Source organism: Mandrillus leucophaeus, unplaced genomic scaffold (assembly GCF_000951045.1).
Source record: "Mandrillus leucophaeus isolate KB7577 unplaced genomic scaffold, Mleu.le_1.0 Scaffold904, whole genome shotgun sequence".
Classification (NCBI taxonomy): Eukaryota; Metazoa; Chordata; class Mammalia; order Primates; family Cercopithecidae; genus Mandrillus; species Mandrillus leucophaeus.
Genome location: NW_012109853.1, coordinates 182,081 through 194,546, shown reverse-complemented (window position 1 = coordinate 194,546; position 12,466 = coordinate 182,081). Strand labels below are relative to the sequence as shown.

Below are 12,466 nucleotides of genomic sequence, written 5' to 3'. Positions count from 1 at the left end.
TCTGGAGCAGTCTGCCTGATTTGGACTCCTGGCTCTCCTACTTCCTAAGTGATGTGGAGCAAGCTTCTAAACTCTGTGGACCTTAGTTTAACCATATATATGATGGGAATGGCGATAATAATAGCACCTACTTCAAGGCATTAAGTTCATATTTGTAACGGATGTATAACAATATCTGGCTCATGGTCTGGAGGTCATTATTCTTAGCAAACTAACACAGGAACAGAAAACCAATTGCCACATGTTCTCACTTATAAGTGGGAGCTAAATGATGAGAACACATGGACACATAGAAGAAACAACACACACTGGGGTCTTTTGAAGGATAGAGGGTGAAAGGAGGGAGAGGATCAAGAAAAACAACTAATGGGTACCAGGCTTAATATCTGTGTGATGAAATAACCTATACAATGATACAAGTTTATGTATGTAACAAACCTGCACTTGCGCCCCTGAACATAAAATGAAAGTATTTTAAGCCTTTTTTTTTTTTTTTTTTTTTTTTTTTTGTCTCACTCTGTTGGCAGGCTGCAGTGCAGTGGCGCGATCTCGGCTCACTGCGAGCTCCGCCTCCCGGGTTTATGCCATTCTCCTGCCTCAGCCTCTGAGTAGCTGGGACTACAGGCGCCCGCCACCATGCCCGGCTAGTTTTTTGTATTTTTAGTAGAGACGGGGTTTCACCATGTTAGCCAGGATGGTCTCGATCTCCTGAACTCGTGATCCACCCGCCTCGGCCTCCCAAAGTGCTGGGATTACAGGCTTGAGCCACCGTGCCCGGCCAAGCCTATTTTTTTTAAAGTAAAGGCATGCCAAAATGAAGTTATAAAATTGTGGTAGACATTTAGCAGAATGATGCTTTAAACATTTACAACACATTTATTTATTCACAAGACAAAGGATTTATTTAAAAAGTCATCATGCTGGGAGTCTAGTAATTGGACATAAATTTGAATGAACAGTGCCTTCATTTTTCAGTCATGTCGTTGTATTTCTAACTGTGTATAATTAATTTGGAGATTATAGTCTAAATGAGAATCTTCCTGAGTGTGAAGCCCGTATTAGTTTCCCATTCCTACTATAACAAATTACCACAAACTTAGTAGCCTAAAACAACTTGAGTATATTATCTTATAGTTCTGCATATCAAAAGTCTGAAAGCGGGATGGTAGAGCAATATTTTTTCTGGAAGCTTTAAGAGAAAAGCCTGTTTCTTTGCCTTTTCCAGCTTTTAGATGTTGCCTGCATTTCCATTCCTTCCTGCACTCTGACCACTGCTTCCATCCTCATACCTCCTTCTCTAACTCTGACCTTTCTCTTACAAGGACCCTTGTGATTACATAGGACCCACCTAGGTAATTCAGGCGACTCTCCTCCATCTCAAAATCTTTAACTTAACCGCATCTGAAAGCCTCTTTAACATTGTAGGGTAACATACTTGTAGGTTTTAGGGATAAGAACATGAGCATCTTTGCAGAGCTATCATTCTGCCTACCACGGAAGCCCAAAATAAAAACCACCCCAAGAACGTTTCTGTTCTGCACTTTCTGCATTGGAATTCAGGTTGGGTTTTTTTTTTTTTTCCCCCCCTAAACTTTTCAACTGATATTTTAGAATGATTATTACCAGTGAGTCACAAAGGATTTCAGCCCAGAGGATTTCACTTTCCAGCGTATGTATTTTCATATGCTTGATGCAGCGATGATGTTCTTACAATGTGGCTGCTATAACTTAGTATTAAATAACAAGGAAGCTACTTCTGTTACCCAAAGTTTGCATAACATGGAACTAATTATTTACATTTATATGAAAAATACACAGAAAATATACGTTGCTTCATATTGTATATATGAATGAATATTATAGTCTGACTTTTTTTTCACCACAAGTTGGTCTTCTAGACATTGTTAACATACAGTATGTAAAATCTAAGGATCTACGAATTCATGTAAGATCTAAATTGATATACTTGCCCTGTAAAGAAAACTAAATCAGTAAGATAAGATTCTGGTTAAAAAAGCAACATCGGTCTCATGGTAAGTATTTGATAAATAGATTTATGATGATGATGATGATGATGATGATAATATGTGCAAACTTAGATTCTCACAGAAAACATTCAAACAATGCAGGTGGCATTTTATTACTTTTATCATCTTTCATAGTCCTGTGTCACAAATATATCACTCTCTTCTCAAAACGCTGGGGGGAAGTTAGCAATGTTTTGCAAAATTTTGTTAAAAAATCACACAATTATTCTACACAAAACAATTCTTCTTATGCTGCTGCCCCGTTTTTGAATACACAATCTTTTATGGCATGAATAAGAGGAATAAATAATTACATCAAATCTCATATTACAAAGCCTCATTAAAAATCAATTACCACCTTCTGTTTCTTTAATTTCTCCTTATACCATTTAGTCACTTTTATAACTGACTCTCATTTTTCTAATGAGAGACAATCTTTCACTCCCACCTACATAAGGTTAATAGAATCAAAAGAAACCAATTCCATTTTCTACCTAGTAAAATGCTAAATATATATATATACACACACACATATATATACACGTATATAGAGAGATATATGTATTTTTTTTTTTGAGATGGAGTCTCTCTCTGTCACCCAGGCTGGAGTGGAGTGGCATGATCTCAGCTCACTGCAACCTCCGCCTCCTGGGTTCAAGCGATTATCCTGCCTCAGCCTCCTAAGTAGCTGAGACTACAGGAGCGTGCCACCACGTCCAGCTAATTTTTTGTATTTTTAGTACAAACGGGGTTTCACCATGTTAGCCAGGATTGACTCGATCTCCTGACCTCGTGATCCGCCTGCCTGGGCCTCCCAAACTGCTGGGATTACAGGTGTGAGCCACCATGCCAGGCCAAAATGCTATATTTTTATGTAAATCAATATGATTCATCATATTATTTGCTTTCAAAAATGTTTAAGTTTTTGAATAAAATTTTGAGAAAAGTGATTCATTCACATGTCCATCTCTGCTCAGCTAGTTGAATAAAGATTCTTTAGCTTGGGGACATTTTTAACTTTTCAGCATGCCAGTTTCCTCAGCAATGATGGACACACCTATCAGTAGGATCTTCAGATTTGTTGAACTTCTGTTAGTCTCCCTAATCAAGAAATAAGCCATATTTCACAAAGAAATAGTAATGTATACATTTATGAAGGTAAAATAAAGTCAGTTATTATGAATTCAAATTACTGTCCAAAGTTTCATATGCAAAAACGGGTGTGAATCTGATTTTAAATTAATAAGACCTGCAGTGTGCTTGTATAATTGAATTTTATAATTTATGGAATAATGAGCAGGTATTGGTCTTTGACATTCTAAGATAAATTTAAATTATCAACTAAAATAATCGTGAGCCAAGATTTGGTATGTATGCTAGAAGATATCTCTCTGCTTACATGTCACATATATTAAATTTGCACTTTTGTGCTGTGGAGAAAATCATTTTAAAATACGGTAGTAAGTAATAGAAATGGTTTAATTCTTTCTGAACTCTTACTTCTACCAAAGTAACAACAAAGTTTGACAGTTTAGAAAATGAGACTGTTGAGAAAACAAACTCAGAATATAAGAAGTTCCTGGGGTGCCAGGGATGATAAGGTTGTGTAGTCATCAAATTTTTATGATTATTGATGTAAATTTCTACAAGTATTATTACACTATCTTCCTGCGGCCAAAACCTCCTAGTCCATTTTCTATCAGGCATCTCTCAAGTAGATGCTCATAGGCCACCCAATATTTTGTATGTAATACTCCTGGAGCAAGTGCATGTGCCTCTTGCTGCAGAGTGGGATGGAAATATTTATAGCAAAATTTTAATTTATTGTTGCTTTTCCTATTCTTCTGTAGTTATCTGGGCCTGAAAATTATCACCCCTTACCATAATTGGAAACACACACACACAACACTCAAATTCTGTAGTTTCAGAGGAAAATAAAATGAAATTTCATGAGTTGGCATATGCCTGTTTTGGCCTATCCCCTTCTTTGCTTCCCTCCAATAGCAGGGGTAATTATAAGTTCACTATATTTTATCACTTGACTTTATCTGTCAAAATGTTGTTTTAAAACGCATATGCCTGCTGTTTTTAAGTCTTTCTGCATCCCAGCTGAGGCCTTTGTGCAGCAAATGTTACAGTTGTGCCTTTTTTTCCTTGCTATCTGGGACAGAAGGAGAGTATAGGTAACCGTTGGTGAGCTAACTAAGAACTTGAATAACTCCCACAGGAAGAGCTGGTAGGGAGTTTGTATTTTTGGCCATGAATCCAGGGCTTTCATTTTAAGTTCCAGGGTGCGTCATGCAGTTGAGCACTGATTGAATGGGGGCACTGGAGGCTCTAGGGAGCAAGCTGTGACATTTTTCTGAGCCTGAAGGCTGCTCACAGTCATTACTGCACAGGCCTTGCTGACTGCTACTTCAGGGAAACGCAGGGAGAAGGAGGTTGTGCTTCCAAGTGTGGGTGGTCGAATAAACTCTTTTAGCAGCAGCAGTTGGTCTATTTAGCCTGAAAAAGAGACCACCAGCAGCCCCCAAAGTGCTAAAAAATTACAATCAATTTTAAAAATATATATTATATTACATAAAAGACTATAAGAGTGAGTGCTGGGCATTGCTTTACAGTAGTCCTAGCTGCTAAATGAGGCAGTCACATGCAGCCAAGCGGGATTTACCCTGTAACCCAGAGAATTTCCAGCTCTCCCACCATTCTATCCTTCTCTCAGGAGGAAGAGAGAAAAAAGTCTAAACAAAACAAAAAATAGCAGCAGAAAGCAAAAAACACAAGCTAGTTTAGAGAAAAGGTATTGAAGGAAACTACTGAAATTTAGTAGTCTTGAGATTTACACTTTGGTTATGAGTGGTTTAAGATTAGTTTTTATGTAAAGGGATTTTTAAGGCTCCTATGCTGACCTTACATTTAGGTAGTGATTAGGGACCAGCTTATGTCTTCAAATTCATTTAGGATATTAATCGTCAGTGTTTTTCTTTAATATTGGTGTTAACAAGGATTATCTCAAAGTTTTAAAAGACATAAATGAGGCCTGGCACGATGGCTCATGCCTATAATCCCAGCACTTTGGGAGGCCAAGGCGGGCGAATCATGAGGTCAGGAGTTTGAGATCAGCCTGACCAACATGGTGAAACCCTGACTCTACTGAAAATACAAAAATTAGCTGAGTGTGGGGGTGCATGCCTGTAATGCCAGCTACTCAGGAGGCTGAGGCAGAAGAATCGCTTGAACCTGTGAGGTGGAAGTTGCAGTGAGCCAAGAATGTGCTACTGGACTCCAGCCTGGACAATACAGTGAGACTCCATCTCAAAAAACAAAGCAAAACAAAAAAAGATATAAATGATGTCACTTAATTGTTTAAGAAATTCTTGGCTGCTAGATTTTTTCCAAATGCTAATTTAAAATCATAGGTAAAACATAAAATACATTAATACCTAAACCATCATATTAAAATAAAGATTTTTTAAAAATCTATACAATCAGAAATGCAAATATCAAGGTTATTGCAAGCAACCTATACATAGATGGATTGACTAATGATATCTTAATTTCAAATGTACAAAATACAATTCCTTCCATACTTTGAGGTTCTCATCAAACTCCAAACTTAAAGTGCAGTGTGTGAAAGAAATGACCTTTCTAAGACCATCATTATGAAAAATTCTCACATTTTGAAGAATTCAGAGATACACCTTGTCTCAGAATTCTTCCAGCAATAGGAAACAGGTAGTCTCATACATTTAAAGAACTTTACTTATTGAAACATGTATAGTTAAATTAAACTGAATTATGTGCTAGCCCCTCCAAGAATCATGTTGCTTTAAGAACCCATACCTGATGAACAAAGGTATTAATGAAATGGGAGAGTTCCCTGTCCCCCCTCACAGGATGTACAATAGTGGTGTGGCTCGTCTGTTCAGCAGCCATGAACTCAAACCACTTGTGGGAGGGAGAGCACACAGATGAGCAGGTGCAGGAGCCAAGGTGAGCACTTTGGGGCTCCAGCTCCACAGTAGCGTCTAGGGGTGGGTGCCTGTGACTCCCAAAGCCCCAGTGGGCTTGTTACAGTGCTCTTTTAGCTCTGCTGTCTACAGACACCTTAAGTGCCCTCTTGGTCCCCGAGTTCTTGTCCAGTGTCCAGGAAGAGTCAGATCACATGGACAAACCAAAGGATGGCAAATGCGGGGGTTTTATTGCTGGGTGGAAGTGGCTCCCAACAAGATGGATGGGAAGCTGGAAAGGGGATGAAGTGGGAAGATGATCTTCCCCTGGAGTTCAACTGTCCCATGGCTGAACTCCTCTAACATTCAGATGCTCCTTCTCTTCTCTCCTTTATCAAGCTGCCCTGCCACTCTACTGCTCTTCTGTTCCTCCTGCTCTTCTGCTTGTGGAACCTGAGGTTTGGGGTTCATATGGGTACAGGATAGGTGGGTGTGCTGGGCCAAAAGGCAACATTTGGGTGTGAAAACAGAAATGCCTGTTCCCATTTAGGGCCACAGGTTTCCAGGCTTAATGGAGGGGTCTTTGCCAGGGACCCACCTTCTTTTACCCAGTATCCCTGCCTCCTATCCATATTATTAATAGTTAGAACCTCATAAAAAGAGAATGCCATGTTTGGAAAATGGCAACCACAAGATTTCCCTAATCTGGGCATTTTCTCCATTCAAGCCTTGTCTCTCTCTGATGACTTACTCTACATTTAACATATTCCCCATTTCTATTAAATCTCTCAATTGTTTGTAAACAAACCACTGTGATTTTAGCACTTCAATGTCCTGCTTTTCAGGTTTCTGATCTATAGCTTTTTCTCCCACAAATGACTTCCCCATTCTTTTTAACAACAGGTACTGGGACTCAGCTCTTAGTGAGGTAAGGGCTCTCCAGTTGGTCTTCAGGCTTTCCTTCATTTTCTCACATGGGCCTCCTCAGGATAGGGTGACCTGACAGTTGGAAAACTTCCTGTATTCCTGATTCTAATGCTACGAGTCAAGGGTCTAATTCTTTATAATTTTATTCCATTTGGAGTCCTGCAATATTTATATGATTCACCTTCCATTTGAGAATCTGTAGTATGTTTAAAGTTAGCTTTCTTCTTCTGGTTCTCTTCACCAGAAGAACCAACATTAATTCCTTCAGCACTTCCTTTAATTTCTCTTAAAATGTGAGTTCTGGAGTGAAAAACTTAACTCTGATTATACTCTAACAATTTAATTACTCTTTCCTTTTACTTGAACACTTTTGTGCCATCTCAGATTTTACTCACTGTTATAGTGGAAGTTAAATTATGTCAAAGAGTTGAAATTTAACCAAAATTATTAAGTTATTTTCATAGAAACTTGTATTAAGGGGATGTGTCCTTCATCCTGTAGCTATACAGCTACCTTGAATGGGCTTTTTAAAAAAGAAGTATTTAGTGAATTTACTCAAATCAAGAATGTTTAAATGATATAGATGTGAGATATATTAGAAATCCATATACAATAAAAAGTGAAATAAACTAGCCAACTCCATGTACATTTCCAGTTAAATATTTATACTGATACATATTAACCTTTTTCTTTAGATAGGATTAGACAGGAGTAATACATATATGTACATGACATGATGATTCTGGCACAAAGGTCAGATATTTTCAAGTTTTAAAAATGGTATGGAATATGTTTCAAAAACACTCCACATAAATATAAACCCCTGATTTAATTTAATGATTTTCATCATGCCAGAAGCACAGTTGGTTTTAATTTTTTAAAACAGATACTGGTATCATAGGCATTTCTCATACACAGTATCTTAGTATGGACAAAAATATTTAAGATTGATTTTTGCCATGATGTTTTAAACTTTCATTATTTTAAATACAAAATGACAGCCACACATATTTGCTTTTTCATTAAAACACAGTCTTCAAAAAGTTACTGATGATTGCTCTTTAGGGTTCCTAGCCATACGCCCTCTCTTAGTTTTTCACATAATATAAATTATATTTTTATGCAGGATTGTATTAAGATCCAGTAGTTCTTTAACAATGTTAGCAAATAACTATATAAACCCCAAATGGAGCAAGGTCAACATTTTCCATAGTGTACTTTCATCTCACTAAAGTTAAAGCTGTTTCTTTAGGGTATTTTTTCACTTCTATGTGAAGTAGATTGTTACGGTTTCATTCATGGTTTTATTATGTGACTTTTTAAAATTAAAAAAAAATCGTTTTAATTTCTTCCACAGTTCACATCTCTCAGAAGAAATCTTTCTTTTTCTTGTAAATTATATAGTCCGGGGATGTTTTGAATAAAGAAATGTTCTTTAGTAGATTAAATCTCTCACTGGTAATAAATAAGCATCTGCTTCCTTAGCTATATTACCAGTATATCCTGGAACCAAAGTAAGATGGTTTTCCTGCTCCCACAATCCATTTAACTGTTGTTTTAAAACCTGAATATTTCCATTATTTATAATTTCTCTTTTGGACAATAGTTCTGACCACCACCTTTTAATGACTGCTTGAAGCCAGTTTAAACCAAATGTTAGGTATTTTTCAAATTTGCTTTTACATAGTGAATTTACTAGAGGCAACGAGACTACCCAACCTTCAAGTAAGATATATTGTTTTTCTCCCTATAAACTACCAGTGAGCACAGGAAGGCAATCTACCACAATGCCAAGATCTTCTATTCTCACCAAACAAGATGCAAATTCACATATACTTCTTTCTCCAGAAAGTTAAAGCTACATTCAATCTCAAATTCCTGCTGAGCAAAACTTGGGCCATTTGTTTCATGATCCTGAGAAACTTGAGAAAAATACTGACTGTATTGTGATGATGGGCTTTATGTCTGTGAAAAATCGGAATCACTGGGGTTAAGCAAATATATTTGACTACTCTGGTATAATTTTTCAGGCAGGTGGTTTGCACAAACCAGTTCATTTTCTCTATTTGCCATGTCACAGCTCCACTTCTAGGGGACTGTGTTTTTTTGTTTGTTTTGTTTGTTTTTCCTGTAACAGAGGTTTAGAAAGGGATAATGAACTAACTTTCTATGAAAGATTACCTTACATAGTTTTTGGTTTTTTTGTTTGTTTGTTTGTTTGTTTGTTTGTTTTTGAGATAGAGTCTCGCTCTGTCACCCAGACTGGAGTACAATGGTGCGATCTTGGCTCACTGCAAGCTCTGCCTCCTGGGTTCATGCCATTCTCCTGCCTCAGCCTCCCTGGCTGACTACAGGTGCCAACCACCACGCCCGGCTATTTTTTTGTATTTTTAGTAGAGACGGGGTTTCACCATGTTAGCCTGGATGGTCTCAATCTTCTACCTCGTGATCCACCCACCTTGGTCTCCCAAAGTGCTGGGATTACAGGCGTGAGCCACTGTGCCTGGCTAGACTACCTTACATAGTTTTATCTGGACTTTTCACAGCTTGTCCAACTCTTCTATTTATATAAACTGCCAACTGTTGCGATTTCTTAACTTCCTTCTTGTTCTTATTAATGAAATTAGAAATGCTTTTCCTAGGTCCATCAACGAAATGATCCTGAATATTATTTCAAAAGTTCTGCTTTTTAACATTGTGGGTTTCAGATGCCATCATCTCTTAAATACTGGTGTTTCTTGGTACCATGATTTCTTAGCCCAGCCCTGGCACTGACCAACCAGGCCAGGCAACCTACAGTTCCCCTTGGCTGCAGGCCAGGCCTTACTCGGGGCCATTTCTACCTTGAGTGTTTCTTAAATCACATCTCTAAAAATTCAGTCTTATTCACTGCAATTCCAGATTGAAAAATTGAGATTTAAAAATCTTTTAGATCTAGAATCCCTTATTCAATATATTGAGTATATCTCCAACAGCATCCAAAATTTGGAAAATGTGATATATATACCCTACAAAATTTCTATCAAGATTCATAAATATTTGTTAAGCATCTATTGTGTTTATTTGAATACAATTAAATAAGACCTATTTTCTGCCTTGAAAGACTTTATAAAACTATAAATTCCATGACAGAGGGAAAACAGCTGGCCAATTTCCCACTGGGACACTCAGCATCAGCACTGTGCCTGGCACAGTTCAAGTCCATGATGCCTTGGGAATTAATGAGTGGATGTTGGAGAGGAGGCAGGAATATGAACAACTAATATGATGTGTTGTAACAAATGCCAATCCAATTTCTAACAAAGTTGGGTAAGGGTACAATTACCAAATCTATACCTTGCCGCTAGAACTTTTCCACTACATTTACTTGACTCTAATCAGACACTTCCAGCAAGTTACATTTAATCCAGCTATCCTACGAAGGGTATCAAGCACCCTGGTGAATTCAAGATCCACTGTGTCCAAAATACTATGCTCAAAACAGGCTCTTGATATCCAAGTATATACTACCTATTAAAAATAAAAACTTGATATATTAAACATCACCTGAAGGCCTCCTCTTATAGGTTAGCCAGTGAAGATTTTGTAGGACTGTTAAAAGAAAAACTTCAGCTGAATTAAATTTAAAGGAGTTTAATTGAACAATGAACAATTCGCGAAGCAGGCAGTCCCCAGAATCACAGCAGATTCAGAGAGACTCCGGGGTGCCTCATGCTCAGAACAAATTTATAGACAAAAAAAGTAAAGTGACATACAGAAATTGGAAGTGAGGTACAAAAACAGTAAGATTGGTTACAGGTTGACGTTTGCGTTATTTGAACATGGTTTGAACACTCAGCAGTGCAGGAATGGTTGAAGTATGACTGCTGCGATTGACCAAGACTCAGCTGTTGTTACAGGCACAAACTAAACTCCTAAGTTTGGTTTCTAGTCTTGTCTACTGATTAAGTTAGGTTGTAGTTCGTCCACAAGGACTCAAATACAGAATTGTGGAGCCCTTCTTAGGCTATATTTAGTTCACTTTAACAATTGCCCCCTTTTGGTCATTTTCTCAATTTTGAGAGATTGACCAAACCTTTAGTCATTGATGTCACTATCACCATTGCAAACATACTTATTTGGTCTTGAAAACTACTGAGAAACAGTATAACAGTAAATTTTTCAAAGGCAAGAACAAGGACTTGAGGGTATCCCTTATACTGGAACATCTTCTTTACAGGAGCAAAACAAAACCTCGTCTGTTCTAGGATCTATGTGTTTCCTTAATGTCTTAGTTTGATTATGTCACATTTAGCATGAGTGACTCCATTTTGGTTTGATTTGGTCTGTTGGGGCCTAGTGCATGAGCTTAGTCCAAAACAATGGCCTCCCATAATTTTGTTTAAGAAAGTTCCCCATTTCAGCCGGGTTTTCACTTAGGTGACAGTGTGACTGAAACTTAGGGCCTTAGCACCACTCTCAGTTACCATCATTTTAGGTTTCCAGTCTCAGCATGTCATTCATAGGTTACAGCGTACTCATTGTTGCACATTTCTTTCAGCTCTGCATGGTATCTGAAGAGATAACATTTGACATTCTACAGATGGCTGCATGCAAATGTTTAAAACCTTTGAGAGAATACAGGACATCAGGGAGACTATTATGACTATTGGGAGGATAATACCAAAAGTTTGGAGTATGTTCCTTACCCAGAGTCCCCATAAACCAAACCACCTAATACTGAATAGATCAAAGAATGAGCTAAAGAGTCTACTTGCTTAACTAAGTGGTCTTTTCATTAATTCCCTGCAACTGAATCTCTACAATACCTGATGTCTTCTCCATAGGCCATGAGTGCCAGCAGCTGCACAGATACTTCTCTGTTTAGCCAATTCTATTATTTAGTATAACTTTCCCAAGAGAATTTAAAGTCTATTGTGTAAGTATAGTCTTCACAGCAGAATCTGCTATAGAGTCTATTATGAGGCATACATTTCTATTTGTTGCCTCTTTTATTCCAAACCATGGAAAAAGGACCTAACAAATGATGCCCTTCTAGAAGAGTGAAGGCCCCCTGGCAATGTTCTCTTTAACTGATGATGTGAGTTAAGAGGAGGGAACCAGTGTTCTGTTTCTGAGTGATTGTGAGACAACATATATACCATTAAAGTTTCTCACATACACTGGGCCTTCACCTCTATCAAAGTATAAGGTTATCCATGTATAAGGTCAGCTGCAAAATCCTTCACAAATGAAAGTATACTCCATAAGTGCACATAACAGACCCCCTTTTCACTTCTATTGTTCATAAAGGCACAAGCAAGGAAAAAATATTCAAAGATAAGAGTCTCATGATAGTAGAAGTCTTGATCTGTGATCTTGTGAAAAGCTGTTCGCATAAAGGATGCCATTTTCTTCTGGAGAAAAATTTCCCTGGTTAGCTTTACCTTAAGTAAAGCTTAACAATGGGTATACCTTTCCAAGAGTTTGGAGGGACCCTGTTCTCAGTTGTGAGATTATAAACCCAGGTTCAAAGTCCCAAAGTTTTTGCCGTAGTATGGATAGCAAGGAAAGTCTTTTTCT

The 12,466-nt window shown here is 37.7% G+C and overlaps 1 pseudogene; it reads right to left on the bottom strand.

Moving 5' to 3' along the window:
• Window positions 1-8,339: 8,339 nt before the first annotated feature.
• LOC105531783 lies at window positions 8,340-9,619 on the bottom strand (annotated as a pseudogene).
• Window positions 9,620-12,466: the final 2,847 nt, after the last annotated feature.